Source organism: Nicotiana tabacum, chromosome 2, assembly GCF_000715075.1.
Source record: "Nicotiana tabacum cultivar K326 chromosome 2, ASM71507v2, whole genome shotgun sequence".
In the NCBI taxonomy this organism is placed as follows: Eukaryota; Viridiplantae; Streptophyta; class Magnoliopsida; order Solanales; family Solanaceae; genus Nicotiana; species Nicotiana tabacum.
Window position 1 is genome coordinate 21128332 of NC_134081.1, and position 23394 is coordinate 21151725.

Consider the following 23394-nt stretch of genomic DNA (forward strand, 5'->3'; position numbering starts at 1 on the left):
GTACGGGCGAAACTTCTCAATTGCAAACACAATGGCAAGGAGCTCTTTCTCTGTAATGGTATAGTTGACTTGGGTAACATTCACGGTCTTACTAACATAGTAGACCGGATGAAAAATCTTGCTGATGCATTGCCCCAAAACAGCCCCAACCGCTACATCACTAGCATTACACATGAGTTCAAAGAGGACACTCCAATTTGGTGCGGTGATGATGGGAGTGGTTGTCGACTTGAACTTTAACAATTCAAAGGCTCTCATGCAATCATCATTGAAGTTAAACTTAGCATCTTTATCATGAAGCTTGCACAACGGGTTCACCACCTTAGAGAAATCTTTTATAAAATGCAGGTAAAACCCCGCGTGGCCTAAGAAACTCCGCACACCTTTTACCGAAGTTGGAGGTGGAAGTTTAGAAATAACCTCAATATTTGCCTTGTCAACTTCAATTCCATTCTTTGAGATTTTGTGGCCAAGGACAATGCCTTCCTCGACCATGAAAGGACACTTCTTCCAATTTAGCACCAAATTCGTTTCTTCACATCTTGCCAACACTTTATCTAAATTTGCAAGACAATCATCAAAAGAATCTCCAACTACCAAGAAGTCATCCATGAAAACTTCAAGGTAATCCTTCACCATGTCCGTGAAGATAGCCATCATACACCTTGAAAAGTCTCCGGTGCATTGCACAAACCAAATGGAATCTGCTTGAAGGAGAAAGTACCACAGGGACACGTAAAGGTTGTTTTCTCTTGATCCTCCGGAGAAATAAGGATTTGGTTATAGCCCGAATACCCATCAAGAAAGCAATAGAAAGCATGGCCGGCCAACCTATCAAGCATTTGGTCTAGGAAGGAAAGTGGAAAATGATCCTTCCTTGTGACTTAGTTGAGCTTACGATAGTCTATACACACTTTCCAACCAGTCATCGTTCTTTTAGGAATCAACTCATTTTTGTCATTGATGACCACCGTCATTCCCCCTTCTATGGGATACATTGAACCGGAGAAGTCCACGAACTATCGGAAATAGGGTAGACAACCCCGGCATCCAACCACTTGATAATATCCTTTTTGACAACTTCTTGCATAGCCTTATTGAGTCCCCTTTGATGTTCAATAGATGGTTTGGCACCTTCCTCCAAGTTGATCTTATGCATGCAAAATGCGGGGCTTATCCCCCGAATATCCTCCAATATCCACCCAATAGCCTTCTTCCTCTTTTGTAGCACCGCCAATGTAGAATCTACCTGCACATTAGTCAAACAAGAGGAAAGAATAATCGGTAAAGTAGAACAAGGGCCAAGAAATTCATACCGAAGATGTGGAGGCAATGTCTTCAACTCCAAGGTAGGATGCTATTCAATGGAAGTCTTTGTAGGAGGAGTTTTCCTATTTTCAAGATCCAAAGATAGTTTTCGGGGTGCGTAATTGTACGACCCCATTCTTTGCAAAGAGTTCACATATTTCATGAAGTCATCCATCTCGTCATCATCAAAGTTGAGCAAGACGGCCTCCACACCAACATTGATTGTGGCACTTGTATCATCAATAATAACATCGGTCACCAAGTCCACAAAAGAACACACCTCGTTGCTATTTGGTTTCCGCATGGACTTGCACACATGGAATACCACTTTTTCATCTCTCATCTGGAAAGTGAGTTCTCCGGCTTCAACATCACAAAGAGCCCTCCCCGTAGCAAGGAAATATCTTCCAAGAATAATCAACACCTCATAATCAAATTCACAATCAAGAATGACAAAATCTGTCAGAAGAATGAATTTATCAACACGAACCAAGACTTCTTCAATCACTCCCAAAGGTCTCTTCATGGGCCGATCGGCCATTTGCAATCTCATAGAGGTGGGTCTTGGTTGCCCAATTCCCAAGGTCTTGAAAACCGAATAGGACATCAAATTAATACTTTCCCCAAGTTCACAAAGAGCTTTGGCAAACTTGGCACTTCCAATTGTACAAGGAATTGTGAAAGCATAGGGATATTCCAACTTAGGAGCCATTGAATGCACAATTGCACTCACTTTATGAGTAACTTTGATTGTGTCAAAATTCATTGAGCGCTTCTTTGTCTTAAGATCCTTCATAAACATTGCATAACCAGGTATTTGTTCCAAAGCTTCAACTAGTGGTACATTGATTGAGAGACTCTTAATCATTTGAATGAATGTTTTGAATTGATTTTTGCCATTTTGTTTGGAAAGTCTTTGAGGATATGGAGGTGGAGGATTAGGCAATGGTGCCTTAGCCTTTTGTACTACCAGTTCCGGTATGTCAGTAATGTGATCCCTAGACAGGTTCACATCCTCTTGAGTCTCTTCCACATTATTATCAATATCAATCTGAACTTCATCATTTGCTTGCACCACATTATTCGGGACCTCCTCTTCTTGTACCACTTGCTCATCATCCACAATTTGCTTTTGACTTGAGGTGGATGCATTTTCACCTCTTCCACTTCTTGTGGTAACAGCCATAGCATGCCCCGTGTTGTCCCACCCTTTGGGTTTACCACTGTGTCACTTGGTAGTGCCCCCTTTAGGATGAGAATTTAGAGCTTGAGAGATTTTTCCCATTTGAACTTCTAAGTTGCGGATCGATATGTTGTGTAAGGCAAGTTCGGCATCCGAATAGGCATTCTTTTCCATCATTTACTTGAGCATGTTCTCAATACGCCCCATCTTATTGGTTGAAGAACTAGGACCATGGGAAGGATAATGAGGCGAGTTGTTCGTTTGTTGATACATCGGGGGCCTTTGAAAATCCGACCCCAGATTACCTTGATTATTGTTCCATCCGCCTTGATTGTTCCCCCCCCCCCAATTTTCTTGATTGTTGTTATGCCAATTCCCTTGATTGTTTCCACCATTCCAATTTCCTTGGTTGTTAGAATTCTAATTGCCTTGATTGTTTTGAGGTCGCCATTATTGTTGGCTTGGGATTTGGAAGTTGTTATGTTACCTTTGAAAGTTGTTCACATATTGCACCTCCTCTTCTTGGTCATTGTAAGAATCATCTTGATCAAAACCACTATCCTCTTGCATAAAATTGTTCACTCGATGTTGCACTTGTGGACCCTTGGTTCTCCTCTTGTTCACCATCATGTTCACTCCCTCTATGCCATTGACTTGATTAGTATTTTTCACTTGTTGAAGTTGAGCCTTTGCTAATTTATTCATGGTGGTAGTCAATTCGGCTATGACTTGCCCATGGTTATGCAACTCTTTGTGCAGGTGGATCACGTTGAGATCACCTTGCGGAACATTAACCCGGGATTGCCATGCCGATGATGTTTTCGCCATTTCATCTAAAATCTCACATGCCTCTACATAAGGCATAGTCATTAAGTTCCCACCGGCAAGTTAATTCACTACACATTGGTTGGTTATGTTGATCCCATGATAGAAAGTGTGTTGAATCATGTTCTCCATCATATCATTGTTGGGACTTTCCTTAACTATTGTTCGATAGCGTTCCCATATATCGTGTAGTGGTTCATTTGGCTCTTGCTTAAATACCAAAATCTCATCCCTAAGTGTAGCCATGTGCCCCGGAGAGAAGAACTTAGAAATAAACATTTCTGCCAACTCATCCCAAGTGTGAATGAAATGGTTCGGCAGATGTTCCAACCAATCTAAAGCTTTTCCCCATAGAGAGAAGAGGAAAAGCCTTAGCCTCAATGTATCCTCTGAGACATTTGTTTGTTTGCTCCCCCAGCAAATGTCCACAAACCCCTTCAAATATTTGTATGCATTTTGACTTGGAGCACCGGTGAAGAAACCTCGTTGCTCTAGCAAAATGAGCATCATGTTGGTGATTTAAAAGTTTTTCGCCCTAATACGGGGAGGGACTATTGGACTTGCATATCCTTCATTGGGTAACACCGGGTGTGGAGATGTTCGTGGTGGAGGTGGGGGTGAAACATGCACATTGTCATGAGACACTCAGCCTCTTCTATTGGCTTGAGGTTCAAGAGGAACCTCATCCACTTGGTCATCCTCAATGTCCGCATCCCCCAAAGCAATATTTCTGAGCTCATTGTTTGCCATGGTTGTACCTACGATTTCTCAAACAAGTTAGTAACATGAAAGGAAAAGAAGATACTCTAAAAACACACCCAAATATGTAGCTAACACCATTTTTAACTCCCCAACAACGACGCAAAAAACTGTTCGCATCCAAATTCACACCTCAAAAGAGGTATGAAACAGTCGTTTGCAATTATAGAAACCCAACTAAGAGTCGAGGTCGAATCCACATGGAGCTAAGATGGGAGTTAGGGGTATATATTTCAATGTGTGTAATTGAATTATCGAGATTGCACTTCCAGAAAAAGATTGGTTTTCTATTTCTAATTATACTCTATTGATTGCAAAATAAAGAAAGAAGACTAGAGATAATTATTTTTGGGATTTTTCCAAATTGATAAAAAGCCTAGGGTTGTGACCATTACCTAGGTGTTTGCCTAATGAGATAAAGATTTTAATGCTTATTCTATTGACTGGGGTGTAATAAGCCATCAACTCTAAAGTACTCACTCAATACCTCTCAGCCAGAGAGTGGTTTTGCCCAATTTGGCTTTCTCAAGACCAAATGGGTATCAACAAAACAATTGATAAAATCTCAAGCCGGATTATTACTATCTCTAGGTTGAACCCTTTAATTGGGTAAATTAATCTCTTGATTGACCCCATTCCTTGTTAGCCAAGTTATCCTTGACTTGGTCTATCTTTCTCAAGAAGAGACTAAGTCAAATAGGCATGAACTAATGTTTGCAACCATTAATTCCTCAAATTAAAGCATGAACTAAGCTAAATAATAAATACGCAATTATAAATAAGCACTAAATTAAATACCCATAAGGTTTACACACTAGGGTTGGGTCACAACCCTAGTAAAAATCTAGCTACTCATACTTGGGTTTGAAGAAAATGAAAAAGAAATACTAATTAAACTTACAATGAAAGCTTAAAATGATTAAATCTATTGTAAAATACACCAAAGCAAAGTAAACTTCCAAAAATAGCAAAGAAAAGCAACTACAGTAATTGTTGATATTTAAAACTTGACCTAATTTTGTGAAACTCTTCTATTTATACAAGGCTGAAAATCTTGGACAAAAATACCCTCGGGAGGTTCTGCGGCCGCACAATTCCATGTGCGGTCCGCAGATTTACTTCATCTGACTGGAGCTGGAATTCTACGGCCGCATAATTCTGAACTGCGACTACAGAATTCCTTCTGCGGACCGCACATTTTGTGCTTTTGTGCCCCTTTATTGCCTTGTGCTTAGACTGCTCCTTTTTTAGTCGGATTTTATCTCATGAGCCTAATTTCCAGTATTCCTGTAATTTTGCATAATTTAATTAGTTTCGGGCACATAATTCAATACTTTTAGACTAAAATAAAAGTTAAAAGGCACTAGTAAGTAGTTAAAATCCCACTTATCACCCTGCCACTCGCCCGACATCGCATTAGTGTAATTTTCTGTCAGACCCAAAAACTCCAAGTCTCTGAACTTCTTAACTTTCAGAAAAACTTTTCTACTAATGCGTTGCTCCATGCCACGCCTTATGTAATAACAACCAAAATGCAAGAACAAGAAGTGGGACTTGAAAATCAAATAAAGAAAGGGAAGCAAGACACAAATATTGAAGAGATATTAGTAATAGCTAGAATTAAATTCTAATCACCCCTAATATAATCAACAAAAGCACATACACTAATAGAATCCTCAAGAGTAAGACAAATCTCTTGCAAATTCTAGGGCTAGTTCAAAGGCAACCACAAGTCTACCTTCAAGCTCACAAAAGACATAGTAATATTCAATATAGTCTAAGGAATGAAAGTTGACCTAATATTTTCTATTTATACTAAGGTCTACATAATGACTAAAAAGACCCTTAGGTGCTTGGGCTCTCCACTTGTAATTGGGCCTTTTCACATGAACTTGGGCCACCATCCTTGAATATCATTTGGATGAAATTGTAGGCTCTATTAGGCTTTTCCAAAAGATCATTTAAATCTTCCAACTTCATCAAATGCATCCCAATAATTTGAAGGTCCTTGGCTTGACTCCTAGTAAACGATCTTGAAGGCATAGGCATAATGTGATCATCTTCCCCTTCTTGAAACAAATTCGTCCTCGAATTTGTAACATCACCTACATTAAAACAAGACAAGTCACTAACATTGAAAACACCATGCACTTGAAAATCATTAGGAAGATCAACTTTATAAGCATTTTCATTAATTATTTCAAGAATTTGAAAAGGCCCATCTCCTCTTGGTAGCAACTTGTTCTTTCTCTTGTGAGGGAACCATTTCTTCCTAAAATTCACCCATACCCATTCCCCGGGTTCAAATACCATTTTCTTTCTTCCTTTGTTGGTTTTTGTAGCCACTTTTTGGTTCATCTTTTCAAGCTGTTTCCTAGCATTCTCGTGAGTTTTCTTCATGGTTTCGACTCTTGTCTTCACATCTAAACTCACAACAACATCTTGAGACAAAGGAGTTAAAGGATTAAAATCATAAACACATTCAAATGGAGACATACCAATAGATGAATGAATAGTCCTATTATGTGCAAATTCTATCAATGGCAATTGTTCCTCCTAAGAAGTAAGCTTTCCTTTAACCATGGACCTAAGCATATTCCCTAATGACCTATTGACAACTTCGATTTGACCATCGGTTTGAGGGTGATAAGAAGTAGAAAATAATAATTTAGTGCCAAGCTTACCCCACAAACCCTTCCAAAAATGACTAAGAAACTTGAAATCTCTATCACTAACAATAGTTTTTTTGGAATTCCATGCAACTTAAGCACATGATCAACAAATAAAGTAGCAACATAGATAGCACCATCACTTTTATGACATGGTATTAAATGTTCCATTTTAGAAAATCTATCAACTACCACAAAAATATTATCTCTACCTTTCCTAGTCCTAGGCAAACCAAGAACAAAATCCATAGAAATATCAAACCAAGGAACATTAGGAATAGGCAATGGAGTATACAAACCAAAAGTACGCAACTTAGACTTAGCTTGCTTGCTCTCAACACATTGACCACATATTTTATCTATGTCAACTTTCATCTTAGGCCAATAAAAGTGCTCTTTTAATATATCTAAAGTCTTAGGGACTCCAAAATGCCCCATTAAACCACCACTATGTTCCTATCTAACAAGCATTTCTCTCCAAGAGGACTGGGCACACACAACCTACCATCTCTAAATAGGAATCCATCAAACTTATGAAATCTCTTTTGTTTTTATACTTTGGCTAAATCCTTATCCTACTCTTCCTTCCCTTGCTTATCAAGGTATGCATCATCTAACCTATAAGGTTTATTATATGCCTTAACTTGATCACATTTAACATAAAGCTCATTAAAGTTACGATCACTAGAATAAAGTTCTCTTAGGCTCTCAAATCCCATCAACTTAGAAGTCAAAGTGTTTATTATAATAAACCTCCTAGAAAGAGCATCCGCGACCACATTATCTTTGCCTTTCTTAAAGTGAATCACATATGGAAATTGCTCAATAAACTCTACCCATTTAGCATGCCTCTTGTTTAATTTACCTTGGCTCTTAAGGTTCTTCAAAGATTCATGGTCGGTTTTAATCACAAACTCCCTATGCCAAAGGTAATGTTGCTAATTTATAAAGCTCAAACTAAGGCATACAACTATATGTAGAATAGTTCAAGCTCTCCCCTCTATGTTTCTCACTAAACTAAGCTATCAGTTGTTGATCTTGCATTAAAACTGCTCTTACACCTACTCCACTAGCATCACACTCAATTTTAAAAGTCTTTTCAAAATTAGGAAGCTAAAGAAGTGGTGCCTTGATACGTTTATCTTTCAACTCCCTAAAGGATTCCTCTTGTTTTCCCCCAAGCAAAGGTCTTATCTTTCTTAATCACTTGGGTCAACGGTGTGGATATGGTGCTAAAGTCCCTAACAAACCTTCTATAGAAACTAGCCAACCCATGAAAGATCCTAACGTCCCCAATAGACTTAGGTGTGGGCCAAGTCTTAATGGCTTCTACTTTAGACTTATCAACTTCTACACCCTTAGCACTCACAACTAAACCAAGAAAAACCACTTTATCAATACATAAAGTATACTTTTTCAAATTAGCAAACAATCTTTCCTTTCTAAGAGCATCAAAAATTTGTTTCGAGTGTTCAACATGCTCTTCAAGTGACTTTGAATACACCAAAATATTATCAAAGTAAACTACAAAAAACTTTCCAATAAAGGGTTTCATCACATGGTTCATAAGCCTCATGAAAGTGCTAGGTGCATTAGAAAGTCCAAAAGGCATACCATTCATTTATATAATCCAAATTTAGTTTTAAAAGCGATTTTCCACTCATCACTAAGTTTCATTTTTATTTGCTGATAACCACTTCTCAAGTTAATTTTAGAAAATATAAGAGAGCCACTCAATTCATCAAGTAAATCATCAATCCTAGGTATAGGATGATGATACTTTACCGTGATTTTATTGATAGCCCTACAATCAACACACATTCTCAAACTTCCATCTTTCTTTGGCACTAGGATCACAAGAACGGCACAAGGACTCAAGCTTTCCCTTATAAATTCCATCTCAAGAAGGTCATCAACTTACTTTTGTAACTCTTTTGTAGCCTCCGGATTGCTCCTATATGCTGCTTGATTTGAAAGTTGAGATCCCGAAACAAAGTCAATTTGATACTCTATTCCCCATAAAGGTGGTAGTTCCCTTGGTAGTTCTTCGGGAAAAATATCTTCATAACCTTGCAAAAGAGTGGAAACGTCACTAGGTATAAAAGATATTTGCTCATTAATAGTCATAAAACAATCTTTATGCATAAGAAGTATAAGAGAACAGTTATCCTCAACCTTTCTCAAAGGATCTTAATGACTAGCTAACAAACTCACTTTTTATTTCTCTCTAGGCTCACTCTTATTTTGTAAAAGTGAAACCTTTCCCTCATTTCCCCTCTTTTTTCACTTTTTTCTCTCTTGAAGTGCCACTCTTCTCACTTTTTTCTCTATTAAAGTACCACTCTTCTCACTCTTTTCTCTCTCTTGCTCACTCTTTGCTTTTTACCTTAATTCTCTCATTTGTATTGTAATCTTGACTCACTTGAAATGGTGTCAAAGGTAAAAGAGTAAATTTATTTCCATATTTAACAAGAGGGTACTTATTAGTTCTTCCATCATGCTTTGCTTCTCTATCTTATTGCCAAGGTCGGCCTAGAAGGAAATGACAAGTTTGCATTGGCACTACATCACACCAAACTTCATCATGATATTTTCCGATCTTGAAATTTATCAATACTAGCTTTGTCACTTTGAGCTCCCCACACTCATTTAACCATTGTAGTCTATATGGTGTAGGATGCTTCCTTGTAGGAAAATTCAATTTCTCTACCAAAGATGCACTTGCCACATTTGCACAACTTTCATTATCAATTATCATTGAGCAAACATCTCCCATAATCTAGCATCTAGCATGAAAAAGATTCTGTCTTTGATCTAGTTATTTCTTAGCAAGTGCACCCATAAGTCTTTTTACTACCATGTAGCGCTTTGGGTTTTATTCTTCACACTCTCCGTGGTCACTTTCACTTTCCTCTTCAACATCTTCACCATGGTCACTATCTCTCATTAGATATCCTCCATCTCCCGTTGCAATTATAACTCTTTGATTTGGACAATCTCTCATGTAATGACCAAGGCCATGGCACTTATGGAACCTAATATTAGTAGGAGACTTGAATTGACCATTATTTCCTCCTTCTTTTGCCTCCACCTTAGGTTTGGAATTTTTAACTTGATTTTTGAAATCCGGTTTAATGTTTTAGGCATGTCCCAATAGCTTGAAGATTTTTAAGTCTCTTTTCCCTTGCTCCATGAATAAGTAGTGCTCTTGGACTTGTAGCTTTTCTCACCCTTAAGCCCCTTTTCAACTCTCAAAGTCACTTGATAAGCATCCTCTAAGTAATCATACTTGTGCAACCTCACAGGATAAGAAATTTCCTTGTTCAACCCCGCAAGGAATCTTGGAACAATAAGATCCTCTCTATCATGAAAGTTTGCTCGCAACCTTGTCTTCTCAAACTCTTCAACGAATTCATCAACATTCTTACTACCTTGCCTCAAAGTGTAGAATTTTGAAAGAATGTCTTCTTGAAAGTAATCCGGTACAAACCATTTCTTCATGACACCTTTTTATTTCATCCCAAGTAGTAATAGGATCAAGTAGTCATTGTTTCCTTTGCCTCTTGTAAGATTCCCACCAAGTAGAGGCAAATCCCTCAAATTGGGTGATAGCATACTTGATCTTCATGGCATTAGGCATATTGTTAACTTGAAAGATGCTTTCACTCTTGATTACTCAATCCAAGTATTCTTCCCGGTCACTACTTCCTTTGAAAGGTGGAAGAGTGATCTTGGTGGTGTTCAACCCTCTTTCATGCTCATCATGGTTGTATAATAGTTGTAGATAACCTTGCTAAGCTTGTTGCCTCATTGCATTTTGAGCATGATCTTCTTCTTTCTCAAGATTGATGTGCTCGTCTTGTCGTAGTTGGCGATTTTGTGGATTGACCCTCCTTTATTGCCTTTGAGGTTAATTTTCATGGAATGGAATCCCTCTTTGTGCATAGGTAGCTTGAACATAGATCCGTTGTTGCATTAGATTGGGATCCAAAGGAGTAGAAGGAGTTGATGGAGAAGCACAAAATCCAACACCTTGTTGATGTGGGAGAGTTTCACTCACCAAAGAGTTCACTTTTTCCTCTTGAACTTGCATCCTATTCTCCATGTTTGTGAATATTCCATCAATCATTTCAAATCTCTTCATCATGGTCTCAAACTTTTTTTTCATGTTGTTGGAAGATTCCTCACCCATATTGAACTTTCCTACAAAATGAAAAAGCAAGTTAGCGATGAAAGTCCTCACCAAGTCTCTCCCTTAGTGAATACACTCAAGTTGTATGTTACTCAATCACTCGTGTTTCACTCTTGAAAAATGGCTTTTAATTTCATATTTTTAATCTCATTCACTCATGCCTTTTTTCACTCAAAAGGTGAAACTCAAAGTTGCCTCCAAACTAGTACCCAAGACTTTACAACAAGTACCTTGCATCTTCGGGATGTAGTGGAATTGATGTTTAAAAGGGACACAAAAATTAGATTACCTATTAATATGGACTAATATTAATGTTATCTAATTGAAGAAGTCAAGAGAAAGTGAAAAGGAATTGAACAATTTCGAGCTCAAAGTTGCAGAAATTTTACACAATGCACAGAAAGTTCTAGTAGCAGAAATTCTCTTTCAAATGACTTTAGTTGTTCTTTTCAATGTTAGCTGCAATTTTCTGGATCAAAATCCCAAACAAGCTCTAAATATGTTTTCACGTAGCCGCCTTCTTCTTTTTTTTTTTGGAACCAAGCTTTCAAATTTCAGCAACGGATTCTTTTTCTTAACTCCAAGTTTCAGCAGTATATTTAGCAATTAAAGCTGAATAACTAAACCAAATAGCTTCACACAAAAATACTCTGTAGAATGTCGAAATCGCAAATCAAATCTTAGCTCGAACAACAATGGTGGATTCAATGTTTCTTTTCAAGTTTCAAACCTTAGCAGCAAGCCAGCAACTAAGGAATAAGAATTAGCTTAGCACTTGAATCCAACTTCAAACACACACAGAAACCTTTGAATCTACTCAAAACTCTCAAACTTCGAAGATCCTTTAAGCAAATGGGTTTTCAGAATTTTCGAGCAAGGAAGAACAAAACAGTGAGTAAGCAGTTTTATTTTATTTTTTGATGTAATTTTCTCAAGGTAAAATCAAAGAATTATAGAAATAATTCTTTAGCCTAGGCTATGATACCAAATGATAACAACCAAAATGCAAGAACAACAAGTGGGACTTGAAAAACAAATAGAGAAAGGGAAGCAAGACACAAATATTGATGAGACATTAGCAATAACTACAATTAAATTCTAATAATCCCTAATACAATCAACAAAAACACCTACACTAATAGAATCCTCAAGAGGATTACAAACCTCTTGCAAATTCTAGGGTTAGTTCAAAGGCAACCACAAGTCTACCTTCAAGCTCACAAAAGACATAGTAATATTCAATATAGTCTAAGGAATGAAAGATAACCTAATATTTTCTATTTATACTAAGGTCTACATAATGACTAAAAAGACCCTTAGGTGCTTGGGCTCTCCACTTGTACTTGGGCCTCTTTACATGAACTTGGGCCACCATCCTTGATTATCATTTGGATGAAATTGTAGACTCTATTAGGCTTTTCCAAAAGATCATTCAAATCTTCCAACTTCATCAAACGTATCCCAATAATTTGAAGGTCCTTGGCTTGACTCCTAGTGGACGGTCTTGAAGGCATAGGCATAATGTGATCATTATGCGACGCACTAATATATTTTTTTCTAGCCCTTGTGTTTTCTTCCATCTTTCGTATGCAATGTCGGTCCACGAGTCCCGAATGCGTTCCCGATTTAATTCCTTGGGCTTTTACTGAAATTTCAAAGCTTCAAATTATGCGATTTAGCTCCAATTTATCTTTTTTAACTCGAAATCATTTTCTGCAAGGCATAAAATACATAATAAGTGTAAATCACCATCATTTACGCCCAAACACAAGTAATGTGTAATAATTAGAGTGCAAACTACTGCTAAAATATGAGTTTCTAGCCTACCATCAATACCCCACACTTAAACCATTGCTCGTCCTCGAGCAATCAAACTACACTTCACATAGAGACAACCTTCTCATCAAACAACTTTCCTAACTCATCATGCCAAGAATATTTAAAGCAGACTAAGAACCCTACCGTAACACCCTAGCCTCAATACTTGACTCAAAAGCACCATACATTTTTCAAACCTGCTCACTTACTCTAACACAGAAGCCAAAGACATTATCGTTCCTTCGCAAGTCATGTACCCCCATACAAATAATAGAGAGTAGTTTCAAACACAATAACATTCAAGAAAAATTAGGAACTCAATATAGAAACACGTAACTCATTCTCAGAAATAAAATTCATGTGCCACAGAAGACGTTCCATAGGCTTGCCCATAATGTAATACTCTACTAATTTGGTTGTAATGTAGGCTACGGGATAGGTCGGATACATATAGATAATAGTGACTGCACCTCCCTATGTACTTTAATACATATACATTAACATGTCAACCCCATATTTATGTTGACCCAAACCCCAACCTTCACAAATAACAGCATCAAGCTCCCAATATCTTTGAGCACAAATAAGATGAGAACTACCACTAGCAAGGAATCAATTTTGTTTCTTATCTAATACATACACAACTCCTTTTTTTTTTCTTTTCTAAGTTTTGATTTTTTTCCCAAGCAAACTCACTTTTATTCTTTCAATTCCCTGCAAGTGGCTCTCACAAATGTTCAAACAGTGCATCTTTCTTTATTTTTCTCAGTTTTACTCAAAATCCAACCATACCTCCGCATAGCTTTTAACAAGCTCATAACAAATTCAAGTGCTCAAGAGAGATACAAGGTTCAAACAAATAGTCAATTCAAACAAATGGGTCTGGCTTGTAGTGTGGTTGCCAAAGAAATAGAATTACAGGCTCAACGGGGCTAATTAGGATACACAACAATTAGGTGGGTAAAAGCATATTTGGCTCACTAAATAAATACCTATATCACTTCCTATACTGAACAAGACTTCTATTTCTCTTTGCAAACATACAAGGCAAGTTCTAGACATCAACTGACATGCATAAGATATCAACAAAATCCTCACACACACATTGTCACATAACGCACTTAGGACCGGATCTATCCCGACTCTCTAGTCAAAGCAGTTAAGCGACATCAAAATCAAACAATTTCAAGCACTTATTCAAGAGTCAAGAACTGAGCCTAGGCGTCACGACTAAGGCACTCACTACTCTCAAGGCATAACAAAGTTAAGAACAGTTGTCTCCATTTAACACCACAGCACAAGACCTCCCTATTCCTAACAAAAGGAAAACTAACTACACCCGGTTCAAGTAAAACCCTTAGAAAAGAATCGCGGCACAAAGAAAATCCAATGAGAATTATTACACTCCCTAAGCTAAACAAAATATAGTTTTTTCTTCGACTTTGATCCCTCAAGAAGACAGTCGAGGAAATCTATCGTCGGGAAAAGTTAATTTTGTTTTTCAAAAAAAACAAAAGAAAACAAACAAACATATACAAATAAAAGCAAGAAGTAAAGGAAATTTCCTTGATTCATCTAATCGGGGTCTGAATCGAAGTTAGGATCTCCTTTGCACGCCTGACCCAGTGCACACATCCATGCAGAAAGTTTCTTTACTACCTTCTCTGGATAAACTCCACACTTATCATGCTTACTCTCTCCATCTCGCTCTTTTAAGGCCCCCATTGCTCCTTCCATCTTGAAGACCACCCTTTCTTCTCCCACTCCTAACATGAGTTGCCTTTCCTGAATGTTCAGAATAGCTCTGCCAGTAGCCAAGAAGGGTCTCCCTAAAATCAGAGGGACCTCCATATTCTCTTCCATGTTCACCACAATCAAGTCCACAAAGAACACAAATTTATCCACCCGAACTATCACATCTTCCACTATTCCTTTAGATATAATTGTCGTCTGATCCACCAACTGCAAAGACACAGGTATCGATCTGATTTCTCCAATCTCTCCCTCTAACTTCCTGAAAATAGACAAAGGCATAAGATTGATAGAAGCACCTGAATCACAAAAAGAATTTTTGAACTTAGTACTTCCTAAAGATCAAGGTATAGTAAAACTCCCTATATCTCCACACTTTTGACGGAGCTTATTTTGCAAAATGGCACTACAGTGCTCTGTGAGCTTGACAACCGATATCTCTTCCACTTTCCGCTTGTTGGATAATATTTCCTTCAAGAATTTAGCATAAGCTGGCATCTGAGAGAGCACCTCTATGAAAGGTAGATTAACATGCACCTTCTTGAGCACATCTAGAAAATGCCCAAATTATTTGTCCATCTTCTCTCTTCTCTGCTTCTAAGGGAAAGGTACAACAGACATGTATTTGCTTTTCTCAGACTCCTCTTTCATTGAATTCCCATCTTTCTTCTTCCTCCGAGCTCTTGTCTTCCCCTTCATCTTCAAATCAACATCTACCATCACTTTACCTTCTTGAATATTGCTATTTTTCTGCTCCTTCACAATCTATACATGTCCTTCAATTAACTCATCCTTTTATTTTGCCATGGGGTCCTTCAATACGCGCCCAGTCCTAAAGATACCATATTTATTATCTCTTTTGGATTTCTTTCAGTAACAGTAGGGAGATTTTTTAGAACCCTCTCAGACAATAAATTAGTAAGTTGCCCCACCTGTCTCTCCAAGTTTCGGATGGATGTGCCCTGTTCTCGGATAGCTGTGCCCTATTCTATGATAGTTGTGCCATGAGTTTCAAGCCTCTCATCTGTCTTAATAATAAAAGCCTTCATTAGATCTTCCATACTAGACTGATTAGAGTGTGGAGGTTGATATTGTAGCCTCTGCTAATTGAGAATACCTGGAGCTCCCTGTCCCTGGGATCCAGAGTTATTCTGTTGCTATGCATTCGCACTATCTCTTGGTGAACTCCAATAAAAACCTAGGTGTCTCTGCCTTATGGAGTGAAAATTATTGCCACTTTGGTAGTTGCCTCTATCAAAGCTCCCCACAATATTTACCACTTCATTTTTAGTCGAGGTCTGATACTCATGCATTGGATGACCCATTCCACAAAAATCACAAACCGAGGATGACTGACTCTGGACCTTAGCTAAGGTTAACTTTCTTATCTCTCTGGTAAAGATGTCTAGCTGAGCTTGCACTAATGTTTTAGAGTCTATCTGGTGAACCCCAGTTGATTTTCTTCTATCATTAGTCTTAGTAGACCATTGGTTAGCATCTTGAGAGAGCTCATCAAGAATTGCAACAATCTCCTGAGGAGCCTTCTTCATTAAAGTGACCTTCAACTGCAGTGCTCAGAGTTCGTCGTGAGGAAGGTGTTAGTCCATCCCAAAAGTCCTGGAATTGCATCCACAATTCGATTCCATAATGCTAACACTTTCTCACTATCTCTTTGAATCTTTCCCAAGCTTCGAAAATCGTTTTAGTGTCTTTCTAGCAGAAGTTATGGATTTCCCTTCTGAATTTCACTATTTTTGCAGCTGAGAAGTACTTGTCAAGGAACCTTTTAGTCATATCTTCCTATGTCCTGATCGACCCAGATGGTAAGCTTCAAAGCTAGTTCTTTGCGTCATCCTTCAGTGAAAAGGGGAATGACCTTAAGTAGACTGCATCTTTAGACACACCATTGTACTAGAAGGTGTTCATGATTTTCTCAAAGTCCATAAAATGAGTGTTTGGATCTTCATTCGTCTTCCCTCTAGAAACACAGTTGTTCTGGATGGTTTGAACCAAGCCTTGCTTCGACTCAAAATTATTTGCTGCTAGGGGTGGCGGCATGACACCGGACAGTCCTTGATTATAGACTGGTCTGGCATAATTATCCAATGCTCTACCAGGCCTGGGTGCCATATTCTCAAACTGAACCAGGGGTCGATTTAGATTGAATCTTCGACCCCCATTATCTTTGTTAGTCTCATCAGCAGCTCTAATGGCTACCTCAGCTGCTATCCATACAGCTTCTTCTCTATGTTGTGTTGCCTCTCTTGCAGCTAAGTCTACTCCATCATCTCTTAGTTCGCCATTTTATCCTAAATCGAAGTATGACCCGAGAAACTTTCTGTGACTCCTCTTTCTTTTCTCAGTTATCGCAGGTGTTTCTCCAACTCCGGTTCATTGGGTATCACTTTCTTTGAAGAAGATCGAGCCATACACCAGAGTAGTTAGAACTGTATCCTGCACACAAAAGAGCAAAATCGTGAAGAATAAATTAAAATTGGTTCCTGAATCAGTACCAAAAATTATTTTGACCATTATTGATTTCCAATTCCCCAACAATGGCGCCCAAATTTCCTGTGTCCCGTTAGTGTTTTTTTCTCAGCTGTCAACTCTCTGAACTTAGCTTGTCTGACACACTTTTGTACTAATGTGTCACGCCCTACCACGCGCACTGCGTTGCATTAGTGTATTTTTCTTTCAGGCCCAAAAACTCCAAGTCTCTGAACTTCTCAACATTCTGACAAACTTTTCTACTAATGTATCGCTCCATGCCACACCTTATGCGATGCACTAGCACATTATGCTCTAGCCCTTGTGCTTTTTTCCGACTTTCGTATGCAACGCCGGTCCACGAGCCCCGTATGCATTCCCGATTTAATTCCTTGGTCTTTTACTCAGACTTCAAAAGCTCCAAATTATTCGATTTCGCTCCAATTTATCTTTTTAAACTTGAAATTATTTCTTGCAAGGCATAAAATACGTAATAAGTATAAATCACCATCATTTAAGATCAAATACAAGTAAAGTGTAAAAATTGGAGTGCAAACAACAGCTAAAGCACGGGTTTCCAGCCTACTATCAGAACTCAGCTTCTCCTCAACTCCTACTAACTGTTTGTTGCATCTTGGACTTCCAGGAACTTAAGGAATCCCCCAATTATATTACATAACCAGTCATAGACCTCTTAATATTTGGGCAGGCTGCCCAATCAGAGTCACAAAATATTGTGAGTTTCATATTTGAGTTGCTCTTCAATAAGATTCCCTGGCCAACTAACTTTTGATATATCTAACTAGCCTCAATGCAACCTCTCAATGTGAGACTTTAGGCTTTTGCATAAATTGGCTCAACACTTGTACTGCAAAGATAATATCAGGTTAGTGATAGTAAGGTATAACAATTTACCAACCAACTTCTGATAAGATGTCACATCTATTAACAAGGAGTCACTAGTATTTCCCACATGTTCATCATAATCAACTGTTTGTTTTACATTCATTTCTAGTGGAGTATTCACTAGCATAGACCCACTCATACCTACATCAGAGATTAGCTCAAGTGTATACTTTCTCTAATTAAGCAGTATACCACTCTTAGATCTCATGACTTCAATGCCCAAAAAATACCTCAACTATCCTAGATCTTTTACATTTAAACTTTTGTGTAAAGTAGGTTTGACTTCTTTAATCAACTCTTTGTTGCCTCCAATAATGAGGAGGTCATCCACATATACTTGAACAATAATTATTACTACCCCATCTTTCTTTGTAAACAAAGAGTGATCATAAGGGCTTTGTATGTAACCCGCTTCCAAAAGCACAGTGGTGAGTTTGATATCCCATTGTCTTGAGGCTTGTTTCAAACCATATAGTGACTTAAGTAATTTGCACACTTTATACTCCCCCTGTCTTTGGAATCCCTGGGAAAGTTTCATGTAGACTTCTTCAAATAAAGCAACTATAAAAAGGCATTGTTCACATTCATTTGGAATAACTGTCAGTCTTTAGTGGCTGCTATATTGACGATTGTTCTCACAGTAAACATAGTTCCAGCTTGGAGGTCAGAAATACGCGGCCTTGCATACAAATTCTGGAGGTCCCAAGTCCTGCATCCACCAAGAACATTTCTTCCCTTAAGCGTAAAACTTTGGCAACAGGTGAAAATTTTTTATGATAGTCCAATCCTTCCTGCTGAGTATATCATTTAGCTACTAGTCTTGCCTTATACTTTTCTATCTCCCCATTTGTCTTGTATTCGATCGTGTACATCCACTTGGACCCAATGGCTTGCTTGCCTTTGGGTAAATCAACAAGTTCCCATGTATTATTATTTTCTAAGGCATCGACTTCCTGCATCATGACTTTTACCCAGTTTTCACTCTGAGATGCTTCCTTGAAGCTCTTAGGTTTAGTGTGTGTTGAAAAATGCCCCAAATATGCAAGATAATTAGGAGAAAGATGTTCATAAGCTACATAATCTGCAATGGAATATGAGCATTGAGCAGTTGTCTTGTTGCTGGTGATGTAGTCCTTAAGCTAAATGGGAGACTTAATGACCCTCTTGGTTATACCAGTGCCCTTTAATTGAGGATCAATTACCACTTCTTTTATTAAATCTGCATCATACTGCAATGGAACATCTTGTTCTATTTCTGGTACTACCTCTTCTATCCCAATTCCTCCATCTTGTTGGACAACCTCTTCACATGACTACTCCATCATGCTTTATGTTTTATTAACTGTATCTACAGTGGTACCTGTATGAGGCTAAACTTTTGGTGATTGTGTTAAAGTTTCATTGCCAGCTTGGACATATTCTCCTCCCACACCTATCAAGGGAATAAACAGGATATTGTCTTTATCATCAACACCTTCTGTTCTGAAAAGGAAAATTCTTTCCCTAAAGTCAACATCTCTACTTATAAAGATTGTTCTTATATCTAGATCAAAAAGTCTGTATCCCTTTTGAGTTTCAGAATATCCTATCAATACTGCTTTTCTGGCTCTTGGAGCTAGTTTGTCACGCCCTAGGTAAATTTATTGCATAACACAAACACCCAAAGACTCTCAAGTGGTCAATTTTGGGTTCCTTTCCATGAAGTAGTTCAAAAGGTGTATTTCCTTGAAGTATTGTAGTGGGCAGCTTATTTATCAAATATATATCAGTTTTCACACATTCTCCCCAAAATTTAACTGGTATTAAACTCTGAAGTTTTAATGCCCTTGCTACTTGTAATATATGCCTATATTTTCTCTCAACTATACTATTCTACTATGGTGTATATGCATAAATACTTTGATGAATAACACCAAGAGAAGAAAGAAATTTAGTACATTGAGAATTGAAAATTTTTGTGCCATTATCCGATATCAAGATTTTAACATTGATACCAAACTAAGTTTTTATCATTGCTAGAAAGCTTTTCAATACAACAAACACTTTACACTTTGAGTGTATCAAACAAACCCAAGTGCACCTACTATAATCATTAACAACAATGACAAAATATTATTTTCAATCAAAGGTAGGCCTCTTATAGGGCCCCCATAGATCAATATGTACTAACTAAAAAATGTATATGGTTTACTCTCACTATTTGAAAATTTCAATCTGCTTTGCTTTGCCATTGGACAAATTGAACAGTGTTCTTCTATGTTGCCATTTACTTTATTTCTTTAGAGGATATGGTAAATTGTCCGTGCAGTTTGTGATATGAAATGTGGGCACGAGGTGCCGTGGTTAAATGATGATGATATTGGCACGTGAGTTGTCCGTGCGGTTGTGATAGAGAAATTGGCACGAGGTACCGTGAAAATATGAAAGTGGGCTCAGACCCGTATTTTATGATTTTGAAATGAGGTGTCACAGGGTGACTTTTATTCGAAAGATATTTATTTGAAGAATTATATTTGAAAGGGATTTATTTGAAGAATTATATTTAAAATATATTTATGTGAAAGAATTATATTTGAAAATTATTTATTTGAAGGGAATATATTTGAAATGTATTTATTGGAAAGTATTATATCTTGAAGATTATTATTTGAGAAGTATATTGGCGAAAGATTTATGTTTGAAGGACTAGATTAATTGGTTGTACTTGTATTTATTATTTATTGAGAAATATTAATGATGTTCTTGTTGCCCTATTGTGTATATCACTGGTTGATAAGTGTTTCCATTATTGTTATTTGTTTCCTATTATTTTTGTATAATATATTGCACAGGTTATTAGACTAGTGAGTGTCTTGACTGTACCTCGTTACTACTCCACTGAGGGTAGTCTTGATACTTATTGGGTACCGACTGTGGTATACTCATACTACTCTTATGCACATTTTTGTGCAGAGCCGGGTATTGGAGATGTCGGACTCGGACAGAGTTAAAGCGTGATCGCAAAGTCTCAAGGTAGAGCTTCTTGGCCGTCGCACTCCCTTGGAGTCTTTCCATTTTATTGTACTGTTAAGTATTAATCAAACAGTATTGAGTATTCGATCCTTGAGATCATTCTATGTATTTAGTTAGAGTTCGTGACTCGGTATTACCAGTCTTGGGAGATTTTCATAATTGTTTCCGCTGTTGATTTTTGGCACCTGTATTGAATTCAAAAAAAAAGGCTTGAAATGTAATTATAATTGGCTTACCTAGTCTTAGAGACTAAGTGACATCACGACGCCTGTGATGAGATTTTGGGTCGTGACAGGGCCCCCACAAATATTGGGCCGAAAATAGTTGATTTACTTGCTTTAGGGAAGGCCGCCCTGAATCCTGCTTTATATCAAAATGTTCAAAAATCTTTACTTTTACACTTACACATAAGAGATCTTAAAATAAAATACAAATTATCTTTGTAGCATCATTTTTTAAGTCTAATTTTTTTATGTTCAAATTGTACAAAATTATATTGAATCATTTTCTCGAAAAAACTAGGCCTGGGGCATGCAAATGGGGGTAATGTTGCTAATTTGGAGCCATCTCCATATCATGACGTGCCTACATACTTACAAAATTGCTGGTTTTGCTGAACGCCTGCTGATGAAAGTAGAAAGAAAAAGCTGGAAATGACCGAAACACTGCAAAAGTAAAGTAAATACTGAACCTCCGTTGAATCGAGCGACGACAAAATCGGGGGCTTATTTTGGAATGGTATTGTAGCATTAGGGATGCAGTGTATATGAGTGCAGAACCCATTTGTAGTTCTTTTGGATAAGTGTGACGAAAATGTGTGTTTAAAAAAAGAGTGATATTTTTATATATAGCGTTCTTTTAAAGAGCGCTATATATATATATATATATATATATAACACTTTTTTAAACCGCGCTATATACATAGCGCGGTATATAACCGCGCTATACCTGTTTTGTGGGCCCACCAATAAGTCTCATGCGTTTAACTGACATAACAATAATTCAAATGGGTATATCGCTCTTTAAAAGAGCGCTATACCTAAAACAATTCAGCCCACTAAGCTAGGCATTACCTTATTTAAAGGCGTTAGGATTTTACAAAAATTCATTCAAAAATATTCCTAACTCTCGTTCAAATTTTTCTTCTTGTTAAATTCCCAAGCAATTTTTCATAATGTCTAAAGAGCGAAAAGTAAGGGTTTCATTTTATTGGGGGGGAGGGGTGATGTTGTGGTGGCGAATAACTCTGTGAACTATAGTTTATCTCCACAGTATCATGTAAAGTTGTCACTTACAATAGAGTACGATAGATTGGTATCGTTGTTATGTAATAAAATGAGTGTGAGGAAACGTTCGGTGAACCTTAAAGTAACCAAAAGATATCTGTATTCGGTCACTCCGCAAGGGGTTGCTTGTTACACTGAGTTTAACATCGACGATGATGAAACTTTGAGGGATTTTTTGAGGACTCCGGATGAATACCCGGAATTTATTGTGGTAAAAATATTGGAAATGTACGTCAAGGTCGAAGACGTTCGCAATAATGAGGTTGCGCATAGTAGGGATAACCCTCAATCATCGTGTGGTTATTCTGGAGCAGTTTTTGGTGGACATGTTCCAGATGAAAGAGTTTGCCCTGATTTAAACTTATCACCACGGACGAATGAGGAGCGAGGAAATAATTTCTCTCCTGCTTTACATAATCTACAAGACGAGTGGTAAACTTCAATTTTCCTTAGTGTTATGATGTATATTTTTGTTGTATTGAATTTGTATTAACACTCATATATTTCACAGGGGGTACCGGCCAGATATGACTTTTACAAGTTATGAACCCACGCCCAGTTGGAATATGCGTAGTTCTGGTGTGTTGGATCATGGTGGTCCATCCGGGAGTCATCATCAACAAGATAATGTCCATCAAGGAATGTCAACACGTTACGACTTGTAAGTAAAGTGATACAGCTATATGGAAAGTATTTATTAATTTCAGTAGCTTATTATTTTGTTATTTGTGCAGTGAAAACGAGCAAGTTGAACCACCTGTCCTCACTCAATTTCCCGAAGACGACATATTAAATCGGGATCTGGCAGATGCACAGAGTGAGGAAGAGAACAGTGATTATGACAACAATGTCGATGATTCCGGAGACGACACACCCTTCCCTCGTGAGGATGGTGACGAGGAGGAAGAGAATGAAGGACCTGATTTGACGAGGGAGTATGCTCCACCCCCCGTTAGACCAAGAGTGTACGAGTTCCAAGTGTCGTTTCATTCAAGGAAGATTCCCTACCTTGATAACTTGCCAAGTATGTCGGATGTGGATGCTCTCACAAGGGATTTTGATGAAATTCAGACAGCAATGTGGGATGATTCTAGACCAACGGTGCTGGCAAAGGGCATGTTTTTTTCCTAATAAAGTGCGCCTAAGCAGGGCAGCAAAAATGTACAGCGTAAAAGAGTGTCGTGAGATGACGGTATG